Below are 21367 nucleotides of genomic sequence, written 5' to 3'. Positions count from 1 at the left end.
CCTGCACCACCGCTTGCGAGCTCTGCCGCCCTGCCACTTGAATTCCTTGCCATAACTTGCGTGCAGCAGCTTGTGCTGCTCAACCCAGCGGCCAGATGGACTTGTTCATGGCTAATCAAATGGCTACTAGTACATGTCTCTCTTTTGAGTCTCTACTACTCATGGCTAATCAAATGATAATGATACCATGCAATGATTACATACAGGTGTAGACATGCGTACAAAATGGCAGCTCTTTTTTTTTTTGATATTCTCGGGAACTACGAAATTACATATTCGTAAAGATCCATACTTGCACATAAAAGGTGCGTATGTAGGTACCAAAAGGTTCGAAACACGCAAATCAAAAGTGCCAGTTTATATTGCCGGAGACAAGGCTTGCACTTTTCAAAATTCTACTAGAGGGTTAAAAGAATTCACCCTTTTTCACATAACTGCTCAAGATCACGATACATAAGAGGGTTCAAAAGTATCCAACACGACACTTTATTCAGGATTTTGAGCTCACCTCAAGCGACAAACATGGAAGTAATGACCACAAACACTGACATGGAAGTAATGACCACAAACACTGACATGGAAGTCATGAACACAAACACTGAGCTTTTTTGTCTGCTCAACACTTTTCCCTTGCATACATCTTCTTCTGTCCTTCGATTTCTTGTTAGAATCCTAAAAACATTAATCATCAGTCACAAATAAGGATTCTGAAAAACAATTTCAGACACAAGCAATAATTCTTTGCAGAAACAGTGAATGAAAATCAGAACATGCATCTTCTTTTATCCTACAAAATTTGTTTTTTCTCCAAATCAAAATCTGGGAAACAAAAGGACTTGGGTATTTGCAGACAATTTATAAAAAGAGCCAACCACCCAAACAAAAGGAGCCTGATCATTGGCATGAACGGTGCTTGGCGCATATCTAATGGGTGCCCTCTTCAAACTGAGAGTAAACAGAGACAAAACTTCAATTTTGTTGGTCTGTTTGAATGTCACAAACTTAGTATTCCCATTAACTGGCAGTTCCAGTTAACGTGGTCAGATTTAGCTTCAATAAAAGCTAAAGTGTACAAAAACAGACTTTTCATTGAGATTTCATTCAAATAAAAACACCATCGAACAAATCTGTCGGTGACTAATCTCAACACCATCTAATGTGTTTTCATAAATCTGGAAACAAAAAACAGTGCCGCATCAAAATAGTCAATGGTGAGTCACAGAAAGAACAATGGTGGACAACACTACAACAGTTCATGTTGCGTCCATGTCTCGTTGCTTCGCATCAAACATCACTGAGAATCAGGAAAAGCACAAACCGAGAAACACAAAACATATGCATTTATCATCAATGCTGATCTCAGACTACATGATAAGAATTGCAGCTCAAACGTGGTTCATGCTAGCGACTGAAGTGACTGAATATGTATACAATCATGCAAACCTCTATTATTTGAAGTGACTGAATATTTCTGATATGGTTAGCCACTTTGATTCGGCAGACCATAAGTTTGAACGAGCAGTGCCTTGCGGTAAACATAAAAGAGCCTGACTGACATGAATGGTGCTAGGTGCATATATACCGGTGCCCTTTCAAAGTGCAGAGTGAATTGAGACAGAACTCCGTATGTCAAACATTGCCTAGCATGAGTCGAACACTGAAAATTTAAGCTGTGAAAACTCTGGAATTTCTCATGTATTGATTTATTATTAGATGGTCATGATTTTTTATTAGAGAAGAAAAAATAACACATCGATCTAAATATGTATTGATTTATTATTAGATGGTCATGATTTTTTTACAAAAACAGGGATCCGATCCCCCGTTCCGTTATCAAGATAGTGAATCATAGATCAGCAAAAGTACTCATCAGCCAATTTCAGCTATTTCAGAAATCTGAACCAACAAAATCTAGGCATAAACACAATAACTCTTGGCCAAGCTTCATCTCATTTTCATCCAGAAATAACCCTCAGTCTACTTGCTTAATTAACATAGTCAGGTGAATTCAGAGACAGTTTAATATGCTAATTCTACTTGCTTAATTAACATAATAACGAAGTGGCATAAAGTATGTTCACGTAAGTTCAGAGATGCTCTTCTTTCAGGACCGAGCAGATTATTCCATCAAACTGGGTGGCAAACAGACTTTTCATTGAGATTTCATTCAAATAAAAACACCTTAACTGAAATAATAGGCCACTGTTTCCATGTGCTTGCAGTATCTCACGTCTTCAACCTTTTCACATCAAAGCTGCTCACGGCTTTGCCAAAAGAATTCCAGAACTGACGGAAAAGAGCGCTTACAGTAGAAGGTGTCTGGTGAAAGCTACTGCGCGGATGGTTGCCTAAACTAAGTGCCGGCAGCCTGAGGAAGCGCTCAATCTGCATGATGCGACGAGGCCAGCCACCATCCATGTGCAACCGCTGATTCGGCCAAACAATGAAGACGAACGATGCCGTGATTCTGCCAGCCGACCGGGATGCTGGCGAGGACAAGGTCGGTGCAGAGCACACCAACCGCTCGCCTGGCAGCCGATTTTTTCCGAAGCAGTGCTGCCGCTCACGACGACACTCATGCCAACCAACGCTGCCTGCAGCTACCACACACCGCTCTGCCCAATACCAGGAGTGCCCGCGCCGGACCCAGCACATGGTACAGGGGCGGGGTGGTCGCCGCATCAGGGCGGAATGGGGCGGGTGCAGAGCTCCGGGGAGAAACTGTTGGCTCCAGACTTGGCCCATGGGAGTCCACTGCGCCGCTCCGGGGAGTCCATCTCCCGTCCCTTGCGAGATCCTCTGACCCGCACCGCGCTAGCCTTCGAGCTCCCTACCACGAATGCCACGACCTCGCTTGTCCCTGCATCTCCAACACTCTCCCGGATGCCGCCGCCCTTGCCTGCGAGTTCCCCGAAGCCATCGACCTAGCCTCGGAGCTTCTCCACCAACACACAGAGATCGACCCCGAAAAAGATCTTGAAACGTGAAGCTAATAAGAGAAAAGCTGAGGAAACAGATTATCCAAGTGCAAAGATTTGGGATAGGAGGCGCCGTGATTTGCTTGCCCCATGGGGCAGCACAGCTACTAGTTACAGTTAAACAAAAATACCAGTTCACGCAAGCATAACAGCAAGCACGTGGTGGGCACGGACGCAGGACCAGAGCACACCGAATTGGGAATTTTTTTAGGCTTCACTGCATTAAAGTGGACAATTATTCAGATTAAGAACATCACTGGGAGCTAGTCGGCGATGGATGGGTCGAGCGGAGCGAGCCAGCAATGGATGGCTTGGGGTGGCGCGCGCCGGAGATGGCCCGGGGCGGAGCAGGCCTAGCAAGAAGGTGGCGAACCTTTGGCAAAATCGGCACCGATCTAGAGCTCTCACGAAACCGCAACTTTACAAAAATCAGCCAGAACCCCATCGTAGCAAGCAGGACTAGCACCTGGCCTCCCCAGTCCAGCCCAAAGAGGTATTCCCAAACATCTCTACTAAAGAAGGGAAAGAAAAGATGGAAAGTTTGAACCGGTCAATTATGATAATTATGTTCATACTGATTTACCACAAAAATATTGACATAAAAAACGCATTGTGTGAATAATTGTAGTGTAAAAAAATGATGAAAATACTTATTTTATATCATTTTTACGTCACATAAACAATTTTTTTGCAAGGTATATTTTTTCTTATGTTCTACTTGACTAATGAAGTAAGAAAAAATTTACGTGACGTAAAAATTATTTACGGTTGTAAAGATAGAGGGTGGGTGTAGAATAACTATTCTACTCCGTGGAGGTCAAATAACTATATTGGTCGGGGGACTTAACTCTCGGGTCGGGCCAACCTAGCTAGCTAGCTAGGAGAGAATTAATTACAAATCTTTAGAGGATATGTGATGATACTTAATTAATTGTTATCACAAGCTCCTAGCTATAACCTATAACCAAACTAAAATGACAGTATTATTATAAGTCTATTTGGGGCACCGTCATTTGGATCGAGACAAAAGTTGTAGACCATGAACACGGTCAATAGGTTCAGATTTCTCTGTATCCCGGCCCGCTCCTCGTATGGTGCGGAATTCCCTCAAAACATTGTGTGTGTCCATATGGTGTGTACGACACCAAAGTTTGGTGGTGGAGGCCAGTTGACACATGGGTGTGACCGGCTTCACGCACATGGGCTCACGATAGTTAGGGAGGTTCTAGGCCGGCGTGTAGGCGGAACCCCCACGTTGGGCCAACCAGAGAGGTATATATATTATTGTGAGGATATTGGTTGATCCTTTTCTTACGTGTGCGACATACATGCATGTTCCTATATATTACCTAACCAAACTCACATGAAGGCATAAGTACCGTTGGGATCGAGTCAACAAAGCTATATATATAGGCCGCTCGATCAACATGTTAATTAACTAGGTATTAATTAGCTAGGGTTTCTCTCGATCCCGGCAGTTTCTCAGAGGGTTGTAATCCCCCAAAACTATTGTGTATGTATATATGTATGGTGTGTACACACAACTGTGTTGGTAGATTAATTAATTTACACATGTGCATGTCCAATACCCCCCTCCCCGGGTGTTACCAGCTTCATACAGCGTTGTCGGTACTTTGGGATATGTTCTAGGCATATATAAATGGGAGAACCTTATGCTTCATGTCAACCGAAGGGAATCTTGAGAGGATATGCATGGTACGTTCGTATGATCTTTGCTAGCATATGCTCCTATACATATGCCCTAGCTAGCTAACCACACTCAAATGAAGGCATATATATAAGTCCATTTGGGACACCACCGTTTGGGATCGAGTCAAAGTTGTGACCGCGCGGTTAATGGGTTATAGCGTTTCCCCGGATCCCGGTGCTCTCGGACGGTTCGAATGCCCACGAATATTGTGTGTCCATATGATCCATGATGTGATGAGCAAAAATAGTACAATTATTTTAGGTTTGTCTGTTGATGTCAAGCTAACTAACGATGGAGAGAGATGGTTCTTGCTAGTTCAACTCACACCATGTCGTTAATCTAAAAAAAGATTTAACCATGTTCATTTGGTAGTCCCCGCATGTTAGATTCACCGTGTTAACCAGCCTAAGTACCAAAGTGTGACATGTGCAGCATATTACACGTGTAAAATTGATGATCTTTAATTGTATATGACAACAATAGTGAGTAAGGGAAAAACAATAGTGAGCGGTATGTGCAATATCCACCTTGAGAGCTTATGGGCTTATCCTTGTTACCACATTTCGCTACCTAGCTAATAACCAAACCGAAATGAAGGCATTAGTCCATTGGGGCACCGCCGCGCTGGGATCGAGTGAAAGTTGTAGACCGTACGGTCAATGGGTTAGGGTTTCTCTGGATCCCCCGCTCATCGAAGGGTGGGAATCTCGGTCAGCAATGAGACATAGTCCCTCCTGCCCAAAATATGTTGCGGATAAGCTTTGGTCAAAGTCAAACTCGCTAAAGTTTAATCATCTATATTGATAAAAATATAAACATATACAACAAAATAATAATATTTTTAGAATTGTTATGAAATAGATTTTCACATTATATGCATTTGATATGGTAGATCTTTGTATTATTATCTATATTCTTGGTCAAAGTTTGCACAATTTGACTTGCACGGATAATTATGTACAACATAAAATAGGCAGGAGGGAGTATAGCAATACGCCGAGTCGCCAAGTCGGTAATTTTCGCTTAACCAGGCCCGAGAGGACAAACCACGGCCCAGAAATGTGCACATGCCCGCACGCTGGAGAATTGTGGAAGTAATCACTAATCCCTAACCACTCACCGCCGCAAAATACATCTTGGCGCATTGTCTCTCTCTCTCCCTCGCCGCATAATCCATCGGAGCGACAGATGGATACTTGTCCTCCTCCTCCACCGCCATCGCCTTTGGTTCCCTTACACCTCCTCTCGAGGTTTGACGGGTCCAAGGCCCGTCGCGCCATTCAACAGTACGAGCTGATGTGTAAAAGCAGATGGGCGGCGCAGATTTCCCTGGCCGCAGCGCCGACGTCTTCATCCGTGGAATCTTCTGCAGCTGATGCTTCCCGTCCCGCATCTTCTTCTGCTCCAGCGGCGGCCAGAACATCTGCATCCACCTCCGTTGTAAGTAAACAGGCTAGCTCTATGGCCTTGTTTGGTACTAGAGTTTTTGTGGGGATTAGTAGAGATAATACTCTAGAGTATTGGGTGAACCGCTACCGTCACCCAATCCCCACAAACCCCATCCCCAATCCACTATGTAGGGGTAGATTATTGGGGAAAATACACTAAGATTTGGGGAAAAGTGGGGATAAGCGGGGATTAAACTCGGATAGATATTTGGTGCACATGAGCACCAGTGATCTCGGTTTAAAAAAATCAGAAAATATATTCTTGAGTTTAAAAAAAGTTCTGGAAAAAAATAAGTATGTAGTGAATGATATATCCCACAAACGTGCAAAACATCAAGTCCAAATACTTTATCAGATTTTGTCTTTTTTATGAGTAGTACATTTTCAAATCTCTAAAACATATCAGATTTTGTCTTTTTTATCTAGCCCAAAATAAAAATAAGTTTGGGTTGAGATTTTGCAGGACTGTGAGATATATTACTGACAATTTTCATAATTATTTTCAGAATTTTTTATAATTTGCAAAAAAAAATTATATGATAGGCACACTGGAGCTCAAGAGCCAAAATCACTTTCCGATTAAACTCGCTCAATACTCTAGTAGCAAAAACTCTGGTATCAAACTAGACTACTGATTTCGGCGGTTAGGGTTTTTCAAGGCATCGCGTAGATCCGTTTATTCATCATCGGCTCATTTGGGAAATATCACTGATGTGCCTGGTCTGGCAACTGCGTATTACCTGATAGACGCGTAGATATGTTGATTTGTGTGTATGTGTGCATTGCACTAATCTTTTGTATGCCATTGAAGTGCTAGCTAACTAAATTATTTGCTTTGTCACGGTGTTGTAATTCTGAAGGGACCGAAGTCTGGCATCAACACGAGGATGTGCGTAACTACTTTGCTTCCACCTCCCACCGGCATGGAAGACTTTATCCCCTACAATGACCTCATAAAAAAGCCTGTGGTGCATGGCCGGAGGGAGATAGTAGAGGCGTTGTCGATGATGAACCCCGCTGTTGGCAGACCTCCTATAACTGGACACAAGCCCACCCAGCTGGTGCCACAACGCTTCTGCGTCCCGCTGGATGATGATGACCTGTTCATTCTGGTCATTCCTACAGCGTTTAAGGCCATCCTCTTGGATACCCGGGTGATTGACAAGAAGCCAAGGCGCGTGCGACTGAAGAGGACCAAATGGTGTGATTACTCTGTCCAGCTCCAGTGGATGGATGATGAGCTTGTTTTCTTCAGAGGCTGGAATCGCTACGCTCGCAGGCACGGCTTGCAGCGTGGTGACACCCTCGTTTTCAAGTTAGAGAACGACGACCCCAAGCTGTTGTTCGAGGTGTTGGTGTTCAAGTTCGACACATCGACTGAGGTCGTGTTTGGGGGCTGTTCAATCCATGGTGTTCAAGTTCCCGAGCTATCTTGCTAGCTGGGCGTATCGAACAGCGTGTATGCACACCCCTTTGCTAGCTGGGCGTATCGAGCAGCGTATCGAATAGGTTGTTCTCTAATTTTGTGAGAACCAATACGGTACATGGTTGCTCGTTTCCTTTTTTTTGAGGTTACGTGTGCATTGGAGTGCATCTAGTTCTAAGTTCTTTTTCACGGGTTTGTTCATATATCCGCAAGTCCACACAATGGATGCCAAGGCCGTACCAGCTCGCGTGAAGTATTGCATCTTTTAACTAATAATAACATGAATATCTGTCCCTTGGAGATTTGCCTGAGAATTCTCTCAGTGGTCGCTCTCTTTTTGTTAGGGGAATGGCAGAGGATTCATTAAGGGACAGGAAATTGATATACTACCCAAGAAGCGGATACTTGTTGGGCTATGTCTGTCGATCAACAATGAAGTTCGTTCGTAGCCCAACTTCAGCCCACTTTCATGATTTCGGACCCACACGTCTGAAAATTTGTAATTGCCGCCAGAGCAAATTTTCGACCCCACTCAAAATAATTTCAACCAGCGAAATGGCCCTTCTACCCGTTAGTAACGCGGAACTATAATGCCTGATGGACGCGTGAGGGCAGGGGTAGTTAAGTAACTGTGATTCTATGGCGCCATAACTAGTCCCCATATGGAATTATTTTGGCAAATATTTTGAACCGGAGGGAGTACAACACTTACAGCCGGGCAACCATGGGAGTTTCGCATCCAGTTTTCCCCATTCCAACAAACCCTAGATCCGCCTCCGGCCACATCCACCCCCTCCTGCCGGCTACTTCTCCCTCCGGAGTTCGCCCTGCACATCGTCGCCGCGCTCCAACCATACCGTAGCGGTCCATCGTCTCGGGCCACATCTACGCCAGTTGAGACAAATCCTCTCCCTCGCCATGAGGCTAGGAACGGGTATACTTGTTTTTTCGCAGCCAGTTAGTTCGATTGTTTTACCTGTGCTCGAATGTTCGGTCGATTGCTATCGATTGGGTAGTTTCCTGGTCGATTGCTAAGAGAATACCGATTTATTTCGTTTGTTACTGGCTTATAAATACAAGTATTTTCGCTCTATATCATCATACATACCACACATCCGCACATCTTAAACTACGTTTCAGATGTTTGGATCCTGTAAATAATTTGATTCAAAAACCGAAATATTCTCGATAACTGTGTTTTTTAAGTATTCAAGAAAGAAGTCTGACCTTATTTATCTAGAACTAATAAACGAGGAAAACTCTGGTATTTGTTAGGCAGGCGTTGGAATATTTTGGTTATAAAATATAGCTGTGTGGCCTGTGTTCCACAATGTAAACCGTTTTGGCAAACTAAATTATCAGTATTACTTCCTGTGTTGTGACTTGTGAGTGATCTTTGTTCTCTGCTACTGGAGTTTTTTCCTTCCTTCAGTGTGTCTGTAAAAACATGTGAGCTTTCAATATAAGCTGGGCCTCCCCGTGGTTGGGCTGTCTTGTTTCAAAAACAAAAAATCAGTATTACGTCGGTTTAGATAATACCGAGCTACCAAACTAAGCCTTAATGTTTGTACTTGCTATTTTAGCAGCGGCAGGAAAACGCAATAAAAAGAGGAGGAACATTGCAAAACTTCCTGGAGCTTCTCCTGTTGAGATGATGCTAGCATCACATGCTTCAATGGGGGAAAATAATAGTAAAAGGGGAGGCTCAACTGCTAAGGGCAACAAGAGAATATCAACATCTTAGCCACCTGAAGGAGACTATGAGCTTGCAGTCTTATTACATGATATGCTTGAGAGCTCCCCTGCTCTCTCGGCAGCTAAGGTGCTAGTTCCTCCATCTCATCTTGCCTTATCATATCTATAAATGTTTGATTCTGAATGTCAATCAATTGTTCCTGTATACAATGATCAATGTCGTGCTTCTTACCAGTGCAAGAAGATACCTACGGCCAGCTACAAGGAAAACCTAACGCCTCCAGATAGAACCTTGACGCAGCCAGGCATGAAAACATCATCACCAGACCCACCAGCTCCTAGACACAAACGAAGTCCAATCTCAGCCCCTCGGAGATCCCTGCGTCTGAACCCTTCTCTCGTTGAAGGCAAGTTGTAGCACATAATGCATACTGCATCTATCAAGTAGTGCTGTCAAGTTCTTACATGCATTTAGTTTAGCTTTTATTTCAAAATGACCACATATGCTGGCTTACTCCCTTGTCACAGGTAATGATGCAACAGGGCCTGTCTTCGTGGAGTGCACTGACCAGATGGATGCCAACAAGCACATGAATGATGAAGATCATGCAAACCCTCAACTGATGACCAAACCCATCGAGCCGGCAGAGATGCGGGACTCGGGATCCCGAGGTGGAAACCCTGTCCAACAATGGGGTTAAAGGCATGATTTGTGTATTTAGTCTGTTTTTTCGTCCATATTTTGTTTGGAGTACCTCTTTTATTACCTTACATGTTCTTATTTTTGTAGTGGCAAGGGGAGTAAACATCACCTTGCCAAAAAAAATCAGAAGTATGTTCCCAAAGGTTCCCAAAGTGCCAGTAGTCATTCCAAAGGGAAGGACTAGGCCAGTTTCAGCTGCAAACTTTGCAAGTGAATGCAACATTGCAGTCAGGAACTGGGTGCCTGTGCGTTCGCACTGCAACAAGTACAAGGGTGACACTCAACTCCTCCGTGGTTATTACAACAGAGTGGCTGTAAGTACATACTGCTGGTCCTTTACCCTCTTTGACGTTTATATGCAAATGCCAGCCTGCAGAGCTGTCCATTCTTATGTCTGTTTTACATGTCATCAGGCGAAGTTTAGTATGGATATAACTGCTTCACCAGTAAAAGCAACATGTAGAAAGCATCTTTAAAAAGGCATTCAGCAACATCGGCACATGTTGAAAGTCAAGTATTTTGATTGCCATCTTCCCAATGAAGTGCCGAAAACAAGTCCTATCCATTCTATGAACAACTCCGAGTGGAATGAGCTTGTGCAGCATTGGATGGATCCCAAGACAAAGGTTGGTTCCTTTCAGAAATCAAAGCTACTATATTTTGTATGTGTTGAGTGTATATGTGGATTGCTTAGCCTTTTTCATCTGTTTGGACTTTTGGTTGCGTTGGCTATTGCATGAAGTTTGACATGGTATCAGAGCCCACGGTCTCGAGTTCTGAGTCTTGGCTTTCGCAATTTATCCTAAAAATTGCTGCTGCCCTCTGTTGCCCTCTTCGGAGTCCACGTATATGCCTCTTGAGCTATACCTCCGAGTCTCCACGTGTTGACTTGTCTCCCGTCACACGTGAGGGGGAGTGTTGAGTGTATATGTGGATTGCTTAGCCCTTTCCAGCAGTTCGGACTTTTGGTTGCGTTGGCTATTGCATGAAGCTTGACAGTATGCTTTTGTGTTACTAAGTCGACAATGTTTGCAGGCGGTCTGCGATATGAACAGAAGGAACCGTTCTAAGGTTCTGTTCCATCAAACCACTGGGTCGCGGAGCTATGAAACTCACTTTGGAATCTTGGTAAGGACCCAGACTCAACATAAACGGCAGTGGATGTTGTTGATGTATGTATAAGTCGATTGTACTAGCCCTTTCAATCAGTTTGTTGTTTTGGTTGCGTAGGCTAGTGCATGAAGCTTGACAGATGTTTCACGTTTGATGGATATTTAGTTATTTTTTTGCTGAATGCTGGTTCTGCATGATTCTAGTTTGATAACTTGAGTGTATTCATATTCATATGTATTCAAGAATTTCGTGCTAGTGTATCCAATTCTAGGTACTCCCTCTGAATCTCTGATACATAATAATTGTTGGGGTCAACCACGCCACTTACTATACATCGTAGAGTGTACCATTTTTTTATGATTCCAACTTTGCCATCTACATAAATTGTTTACATATGTGATGGACAGGTCCATGCAAATTAAATAAATCTGTTTTGATGATTAGCTGTTTTATATTAGTTTTCAGCACATTGATCTGGTCTACGAGCAAGATGCTCTGCTCAGATTGCTTTCAATTGTTATCCAAATGCAAACCAACATTTAACAGATGACAGTTATATAAACTCTTTCCACACTCCTCTCATAGAATCTTTAAGCTGGCTGCACATATGTTTTTGTTTTCAGAAGGCCAAGTCCAACAATCAAGAACTCAGTCCATTGGATATGTTCAAGGAGTGCCACATTAACCGGGAAAGGCGCTTCTCCCCTGCTATACAAGATGTAATTGTAAGTTATCTATCAAAGAGTCCCCACTGATTTGGCGAAGTTTATATCTTGATGTATCTGATAACCATGTTTTTCATCGCAAAACAAGACCGAGATGGAACACGCGCTGTATCGAGTTACAACAGATGGAGGAAGCAAGACTGAGGCCGAGTGCTTACATGATGTCCTATCCAAGAGAACTCCCCAACTAAGTTTTCTGCACACTGCAGGGATCATGCATCAGCAGCCCTCTCGACGCAGCAGTAGCAAAATTGCTACTGAGCTCAAGAAAGTGAAGATGGTAACTGCAGAACTGGAGGATCTTGTCAACACCCAGCGCAATCAAATAAATCAATTGGCCAGCAAGATGAAGGAAAATGAAGAACTGTACTCTGGGATATATGCAAAGATGGAGGAGTTGCTCAGGTTCATTCACGAGTAAAGGTAGACTTCCTAACCCATATAATGGCTATGGTGGACTGGTGGTGCGATGTTCAACGGTTGCTTTTGATGGTTGGCTGGTTATTGGCTGAACTGTTATTTTGGTGGTGCGATGTTGAACTGTTGGTTTAGATGGTTGGATGGTTATGGTCCACATTAAACTAATGTTCCTACAACTGTACTCGTTTAACTGTGATGTGTGTATGCTTGTAATAATTCTCGTTCAATGTAATTATATTATTATATATGCCTGTAATTATTCCTGTTACTTTCGTGGCTTCGGATTCTGCAAGCAATTCCATTGGGCCGTTTTATCTCATGTACGATGCGTATTTCTGGGTCTGTAATTTATCATAGCAGGCTGATATCTTTTATATGATGGGCCGTGGGCACACCGTGTCATGTACAAAACTGGCAAACTGGACCGAATATAATCCAGCCGTTAACATATAAATGTCTCGTCTCATAAAGGGCCGTGTCATAATTTTTACTGGGCCGAACTAGAAAACCGGCCCAGCAGTAAGCATGCCTCGCTTTGCGGGCTTCCGACGGGTTTATTTTTACCTGGGCCGAACTTGAAATACGGCCCAGCTATAAGCAGGCCTCGCGTTGCTGGTTCCGAACACGTGGCTATTTCTTACTCGTCCACCTGGCGGAGAGAGCAATGCCAGTACGGACACGTGTCAGTCAACGGGATGTGCCACGTGTTGGTGTGTAAAATATTTCGTCCTAAAAATTGGCACGTGTCGAAATACTACTGGTCCTCTTGCCCTATTACTATTTGTCCACGAATTGAGATGCTATTGGATAACGTTTTCTTATTCATTTGTTGACGTGGCACACTTCAATTGGTAAGGCTGTCGTCATCAGACAGACGCGTGTTGGCTTCCTAATGCGCCACGTTACCCATGCCATGGCGATGCTGGCGTCAGGCTAGACGACAAAGCTTAGAGTCGACCGGACTGACAGCTTAATGATTGGTCTGACAAGTTAATCATTGTCCTGACATGGTAATCATTGACCTGACACACCTAACATGGTGGTCGCCGGTGAGGGGAGCCGGCTCATGACAGTTATTTGCGTCACAACTACTTGGGCCGGGCGGGTTCTGGGCCAGCACAAATCCGTCATGGATCCGTGACGGCTAAATCTAACTGTCAGCCCTCCATGACGGATTTTGCACATTCGCTGACGAACTAAAATCGTTATGGAAGCCCCAATTATTACTAGTGGCATTTGGGTAGTACTTCGCCCGCAAGAGACGTGCACATAGACTATCATGATATTCAATTAACCTCCATGCCTGGCAGGCCAGCAACGCTTGGTTGAAACCTTCAGGTCTCGGAAACCCACCCCGCCATGGGCTTTTGGTCCAATGACCTTCTCCAAGGAGCATGGGCGGGCCTACATGCATGGGCAGGCACATGTAGTATCATGGGTATTCAGCTGAATACCCATTCTTTTTGCAACAAAAGTTAAACCTAGTGGTAGAGTCATCAATTCTAGTATGTTTTGTATAAAATACCAGGCATAATGTGAGATAATCGCCTATTGGTGCTGTTGGTTAGAACAAGTGCACTGTAACAGCTACTCATGTGGCCGAATACTAGTACATTCACTAATCTAAGATTTTCTTTTTAATTTTGCACACCCATTGTCAAAATTTTGTGCCCGCCACTGCCTACACATGTATTCATGGGTATGCACGTGAATACCCAAAAAAATCCAAACTTTTTAAATCATATGATACAGCTATCAACTTTCGTTCACATTGTATAAAATCTAATCCAAGCTTTAACACAAATTATTAGTTGGGTTGTTGGCAAGAGTAAGTGAATCTATACAAGCACATCTTGGGTTCAAATCCTTGTTTTCTTGCAATTTGTTTGAACTTTTTTGTATTTTTATTTTATTTTGAATACCCATTGTCAAAGCCATGCGCCCGCCCATGCCAAGGAGCCAATGCATACGTCTACGGTCGTGTTCAACGGCCCAGCAGAAATTCTGAATAAGCTGCTCTAGATCATCAACCAAATCGGTTGGGAATTTGAAAATTCCCATTGCATAAATCGAAAGAGCCAACATGGCCGACTTAATTAAAGTCTCCTTTGCACCACTGGATAAATACTTTTTCATCCAATCATTAAGCCCCTTTTGATATCTTTCTTTGATAGTTTAAAATTCTCCTTTCACCATTCTCCCATCTGAAACTGGCACATCTCCAACCACTGGCACCAAACCAGCTTCGCAGATCCTAGTTGTTCCAACCATCCTTTTTTAAGAATATATATGTCTACTTTTCGAGCGAGAACCTTTGCCGCAAACATGTAACGTAGGGATTGAAGGCCCATTAGGACACAACCCGTAGGAAGCATATGGGATCAACCCCCATTCACCGGAGATGAAATCTCTACCTATGGCACATCGGGTTAGGTTAAGTTTCATCACTTGAGTCTAGCCCACTAGTAGAAAAAGGGCCTATAATCCCGGTTCGTATGGGCCTTCAGTCCCGGTTTTGCAACCGGGACTGGACATTCGGGACTAAAGGCCCAACTCTTTAGTCCCGGTTCAAATGTACACCGGGATCAAAGGCCCCGCCACGTGGTACGACCAGGGGGCTCGTGGTGGAGGACCTTTGGTCCCGGTTCGTCAGACAAACCGGGATTAGAGGGTCTCTGCCGCGGCAGAGAAAATGGCCGTTTCTCTGCCGCGACAGAGGTTTAGTGTGGAGCAGCGTTTCTCTGCCGCGGCAGAGTTTCAGGGTTTTATATTATTCATTCAATTCTGCAATGCATACATCATTCAAGAAACCACAAACATCATCATTAATATACAGACATCGTCATGAAATGCAGTACACGTAATGCATGTTTGCAATATAAAGTCGGTCATCTTTACTATATCTATCTCATATGCCTAACGTCAAATATGTACTCCCGATGGTATTCTCCAGTTCGAGCTATGACCTCGCTAAGAAAGAATCCCGCAAGTTCCTCTTGAATTGCTCGTATGCGATCCTCCGTTAGGAGAGAGTCCCGCAGGCGTTCCATCTAAATTAAAAAAAGGAGATCAATATATATGAATGGAACTCAATACAATTGATGGTAATAAAATAAGATTGTGAAATATTGTTCACGTACACGAATGGCTTGTATAGCCACCTCCGGACGTAGTATCCACATAAGTTATTCCTGGGTTCCTGCTTCAAACACTTTACGAAAAAATAGTTCGATCAAACTAATAATCAAGCATGGTATTGAAACAAAATATCAAAGAGATTCACGGACATAGCTATATAGTATTACTTACAAGGCGATCTTGAAATGTAAGCTCCGGTTTCCATCGACCCGGAGCAGTATTGATGAACCGTTTCCAAGCACTGCCCGGCAAAGAAAAAATGAGTAAATGAGTTGTTGATTAGTTGATGATATCATCAAATGAGAACAGATGAAGATGCCGATACGATATTAATTGAAATTACCTCTGGAGTAGGGCAGCCATGTTCGCCCATTGCCCATGGTCTTTAAGTTTCAAGTCCATGACAAGTACTACTCCTTTGTTAAGCTGAATGATTAGAAGAATATAGTGGAAGCTGCACACGCATAACTCGCCGGATTATTTAGACTACACATCGAGTAAGCGAAATCGAATGTATGTAAAATAGTTATAACACTCACTCGAAGTTGTAAGGAAAGAATATTTGCTCTTTGTTTGCTTGCTTCAGTAAAAACCTTAGCAAGTTGTCCTCTGTGTCCTTGGCGTACTCTTGAACCGTAACTTCATGAACGGTGTTTGGGTCAATGAACCCAATATCATAGAGCCCGCCTCTTTTGCATTCGAGCATCTTCATTCTACATAATATATAGCGTACAACAAGAATATAGTGAGGATAATTGTTAGTGCAAATGAATGAACTGAGCTACAGACTTAATTACATAAATAAATCACTTACAGGCAGTAGCAACTGATGACAGATTTGTCGAGGGCGTCTTGATTGAATAACTGAAATAGTTCTTCAAACTCAGTGTTTATCTCCTCCTTCCCCCGAAAGTAATGCTCATCTCTAACTCCCACCGTGAGGTAGAGACCCGAGTTCCGACAGGCTTGCAGGTACCATTCATGCAACCTTCGCATCTGAGTCCCTAGATGCGTGAACTGGCTAGGTCTGACGAGATCCTTCCCGTATGTGTATGTGTATTTGACTTCAGTAGTTGGAAAGTAACCTTCGTACTGAACATCTACTCCAAGACCTCTAGCCGCCCGTTCGATCATTGATGCCGTCTCCAGATCATCATAGGAGTACACGACCAACGGGGGTAGCGATTGATTTTCCTGTTGTCCGAGCTGGGCAATTGTTTTCGCTTTTCTCGTTCTAGAGGACTGTCCAAGAGAGCGGTCATAATCACATGCCAACTCAGCTTTCTTTGCTCTCGTCTCAGCAAAGTGCTTCATTGTATTCGGTGCTATATACAGCTTTGGCGGAGGCTTCTTCGGCGCAAAATGCTCCTTCAACTGGGCGTGTGCGATTACGTCGTTTTGCTCATCAGTCCGCTCATATGGCAACAAGTCTGGAGTCTTAGACCTCTTCACGCGGAGGAGACCGCTCACGCGGAGGAGACGGCGGAGGTGGAGGAGACTGCTCACGCAGAGGAGAATCATCACGCAGAGGAGAATCATCACGGGGAGGAGACTGCGGAGGCGGCAGAGGTGGCGGAGAATGAGCTAGAGGTGGCCTGCTTGGCTTCGAACCTGGAAACACAATGAGCTCCTTCCGCCATTGAATGGTGGTTCTAAGGGGTTCTCCCAGTTCAGTGATTTCCCCATCTTCACCTGCAGGGTGGTCAAGCATCAACGGCTCATATCCTGCCGTCACTTCATCCACCAGCACAACAGCATAGCCATCTTCGACCGGACGGCAATGGCAAGTTCTTGTAGGTAAGACATAGCCGACCGCCGCCTTCATGGATATGTTGACAAATTTTACATGCAGCTCACAAGGACGGCTCTCTGTGAGATCATCCATGGGGTAGCGAGGAGGCACCATCACCTGTTCACCATTATCGAGCTGAGTGGAAGCCACGCTACTTTTCCGGTGCTGAGATTGCTGCGGGTCGATAGCATCGAATGCAGTATCTACATGCTTCCCCTGAGATCGCTGGTTTGTAAGTACTTCGTTAACTTGGGATTTAAGGACGCTCACAGATTCCTCTAAGGACGCTATGCGGTCTGCTTCCCTTGCATTTCTCCTCGCATGGCTTTTATCAGGAAATCTCTTCCTTTCCGCGGGAAAGCCATACTTCCACGGAACGGAGCCTTCTGTGCCTCGTGTTCGTCCGCCGTGTTTTTTGTTCCCAAGGGCGCGTGTCAGCTCGTCGTTCTCTCTTTCGGGATGGAACCTCCCCTCCCGCACGTCCCTATGTGCAGCTATAAGGGCTTCACAAGGGTTCTTGAGTTGTTCTTTATTATAAATACACTTCCCTGTTTCTGGGTCCAACCTTCCCCCAATCCCGTAGAACCACTCCTTCGACCGTTCGGTCCAACCGAATGTCCCTATTTGGATCTCCTCTAACATTGTTGGGGAAAGGGTTGGGAAATCTCCCGTGGCGGAGCTTCTCGAAGATGTCGTTGGTGCACACGCCCTACGACATCTTCGGAAGCTCCGCCTCGGAATTTTTTTCCTGCAAGCCCGTGAAAGAGTCCATCTCCTCTAACAGTGTTGGGGAAAGGGTTGGGAAACCTCCCGTGGTGGAGCTTCTCAAAGATGTTGTTGGTGCACACGCCCTACGACATCTTCGGAAGCTCCATCTCGGAATTTTTTTCCTGCAAGCCCGTGAAAGACTCCATCTCCAATAACAGTGTTGGGGAATCTCCCTATATATATGGTACAAAAGGCCAACCATCTCATTGTTAATATCTTACATACAGTTACATGATTACACAAAAATAAATGGGAAATTGATTGCCATGTTGAGATACTCATTTGTGCCATGAACCTTCTTCAATTAACTTGATCATGGAGCATCTTCATCATTGAACCTTCTTTGGCCGTAACCATGGAGCATCTTCATCATTTAACTTGATGCTTGGGTCAATGTTCACTGTGAAGGGTGGAATTTCATCAAACTTATTATAATCTTCTGACATGTCTGTCTTGTCCTCCACCCCCAAAATGTTTCTTTTTCCAAAAAGAACTATGTGGTGCTTTGGCTCATCGTATGATGTATTTGTTTCCTTATTTTTCCTTTTTCTTTATTTGGTAGACATGTCCTTCACATAGAAAACATGTGCCACATCCTTGGCTAGGACGAATGGTTCGTCTCTATACCCAAGATTGTTGAGATCCACTGTTGTCATTCCATACAACTTGTCTACCTGAACCCCGCCTCCTGTTATCTTGACCCATTTGGACCTAAACAAAGGGACCTTAAAAGAAGGTCCATAGTCAAGTTCCCATATCTCCTCTATGTAACCATAATATGTGTCCTTTTGGCCTTTGTTGTTTGTTGCATCAAAGCGGACACCACTGTTTTGGTTGGTGCTCTTTTTATCTTGGGTGATCGTGTAAAATGTATTCCCATTTATCTCGTACCCTTGGAAAGTCAATACAGTCGAAGATGGTGTCTGGGCCAACAAGTACAGCTGATCTCCAACAGTGGTGTCATTCATGAGATGTTTTTGCAACCGCCGAAAGTCGACATGTGTTCACGTATAATCCAATCGTCCGACTGCCCTGGGTTCTGGGAGCGTACAAAATTCTTGTGTACATTGATATATGGAGCCACCAAGGTGGAACTTTGTAGAACTGTCTAGTGTGCTTGAGTGAAAGAATGCCCGTCCCTACATATCATTGCTTTCTTTCCTAGCGTGCCTTTTCCACTCAGTCTCCCCTCATGCCGCGATTTAGGAACACCAATCGGCTTAAGGTCAGGAATAAAGTCAACACAAAACTCAATGACCTCCTCTGTTCCATAGCCCTTGGAGATGCTTCCTTCTGGCCTAGCACGGTTATGAACATATTTCTTTAAGACTCTCATGAACCTCTCAAAGGGGAGCATATTGTGTAGAAACACAGGACCGAGAATGGAAATCTCATCGACCAAGTGAACGAGGAGATGCGTCATAATATTGAAGAAGGATGGTGGGAACACCAGCTCAAAACTAACAAGACATTGGACCACATCATTCTGCAACCTCTGTAGACTTTCTGGATTGATTGCCTTCTGAGAAATTGCATTGAGGAATGCACATAGCTTCATAATGGGCACTCGAACATTTTTCGGTAGAAGCCCCCTCAATGCAATCGGAAGCAACTGCGTCATTATCACGTGGCAGTCATGAGACTTCAGGTTCTATAATTTTTGTCTACCATATTTATTATTCCCTTTATATTGGAGGAGAAGCTAGACGGGACCTTCATACTGCTCAGTCATTCAAAAAAGATTTCCTTCTCTACTTTTGTAAGAGCGTAGCTGGAGTAATGACGTCCTTTATCTGTCTCATGCAGTTTTTTTTGGGTCTTTCATACGTTGCTGGTCCTCCCGTGCTTCTGGTGTATCTTTTGTCTTCCCGTACATGCCCAGGAAGCCTAACAGGTTCACGCAAATATTCTTCGTCACGTGCATCACATCGATTGAAGAGCGGACCTCTAGGACTTTCCAATATGGTAGCTCCCAAAATATAGATTTCTTCTTCCACATGGCCGCGTGTCCGGCAGCGTCATTCGGAACAGACTGTCCGCCAGGACCCTTTCCAAATATTACTTGTAGATCCTTGACCATACAAAATATATCAGCACCCTTACGGTGGTAGGCTTTTTCTGGTGATCTGCCTCACTGTTGTAATGCTTGCCTTTCTTTCTTACGGGATGGGTACGCGTAAGAAATCGACGATGCCCCAGGTACACGACCTTCTTAGATTTATCCAAATATTCACCTTCGGTCTCATCTAAACAGTGCATGCATGCATTGTATCCCTTGTTTGACTGTCCTGAAATGTTACCAAGAGCAGGCCAATCATTGATGGTTACGAAAAGCAGCGCTCGTAGGTCAAATTCCTCCTGCTTGTGCTCGTCCCACATAGGTACACCTGTTATGGACCACAGCTGTAGAAGTTCTTCAACTAATGGCTTCAGGTACATATCAGTGTCGTTGCCGGGTTGCTTCGGGCCTTGGATGAGCACTGGCATCATAATGAACTTCCGCTTCATGCACAACCAAGGAGGAAGGTTATAGATACAAAGAGTCACAGGCCAGGTGCTATGACTGCAGCTTTGCTCTCCAAAAGGATTCATGCCATATGTACTTAGACCAAACCTTAAGTTCCTTGCATCCTCTGCAAAGTACGGGAACTTTCTATCGATTTTTCTCCACTGGGACCCATCAGCAGGGTGTCTCAACATCTCGTCTTTCTTACGGTATTCTTTGTGCCATCGCAACAACCTAGCATGCTCTTTATTTCTGAACAAACGTTTCAGCCGTGGTATTATAGGAGCATACCACATAACCTTGGCAGGAATCCTCTTCCTGGGGCGCTCGCCCTCAACATCACCCGGGTCATCTCGTCTGATCTTATACCGCAATGCAGTGCACATCGGGCATGCATCCAAATTCTCGTACTCACCGCGGTAGAGGATGCAGTCATTAATGCATGCATGTATCTTTTGCACGTCTAATCCTAGAGGGCAGACAACCTTCTTCGCTTCGTACGTACTGGCGGGCAATTCGTTACCCCTTGGAAGCTGCTTCTTAATTATTTTCAGCAAATTTTCAAATCCTGAGTCAGTGATACCGTTCTCTGCCTTCCATTGCAACAATTCCAGTGTGCTACCTAGCTTTTTCTGGCCATCTTCGCAAGTTGGGTACAACAATTTGTTGTGATCCTCTAACATCTAGTCGAAGTTCAACCTTTCCTTTTCAGTTTCACATTCTCTCCTTGCATTAGCAATGGGCCGACCAAGATCATCATCAGGCTCATCTGGTCCCTCTTGATCTTCTGCTTCATTGTCTTCATTGCCTTCTGATGGAAAACAACCCCCCTTTGCAGTATCACCGTATTCAGCGAACATGGGATAGTTGTCATCATCCTCTTCTTCTTCATTGTCTTTCATCATAACCCCTCTTTCTCCGTGCTTGGTCCAACAATTGTACTG

The sequence above is a fragment of the Lolium perenne genome, chromosome 4, assembly GCF_019359855.2.
Source record: "Lolium perenne isolate Kyuss_39 chromosome 4, Kyuss_2.0, whole genome shotgun sequence".
Taxonomy (NCBI): Eukaryota; Viridiplantae; Streptophyta; class Magnoliopsida; order Poales; family Poaceae; genus Lolium; species Lolium perenne.
The sequence above is the reverse complement of the archived record's forward strand: the minus strand, read 5'-3'. Positions refer to the sequence as shown.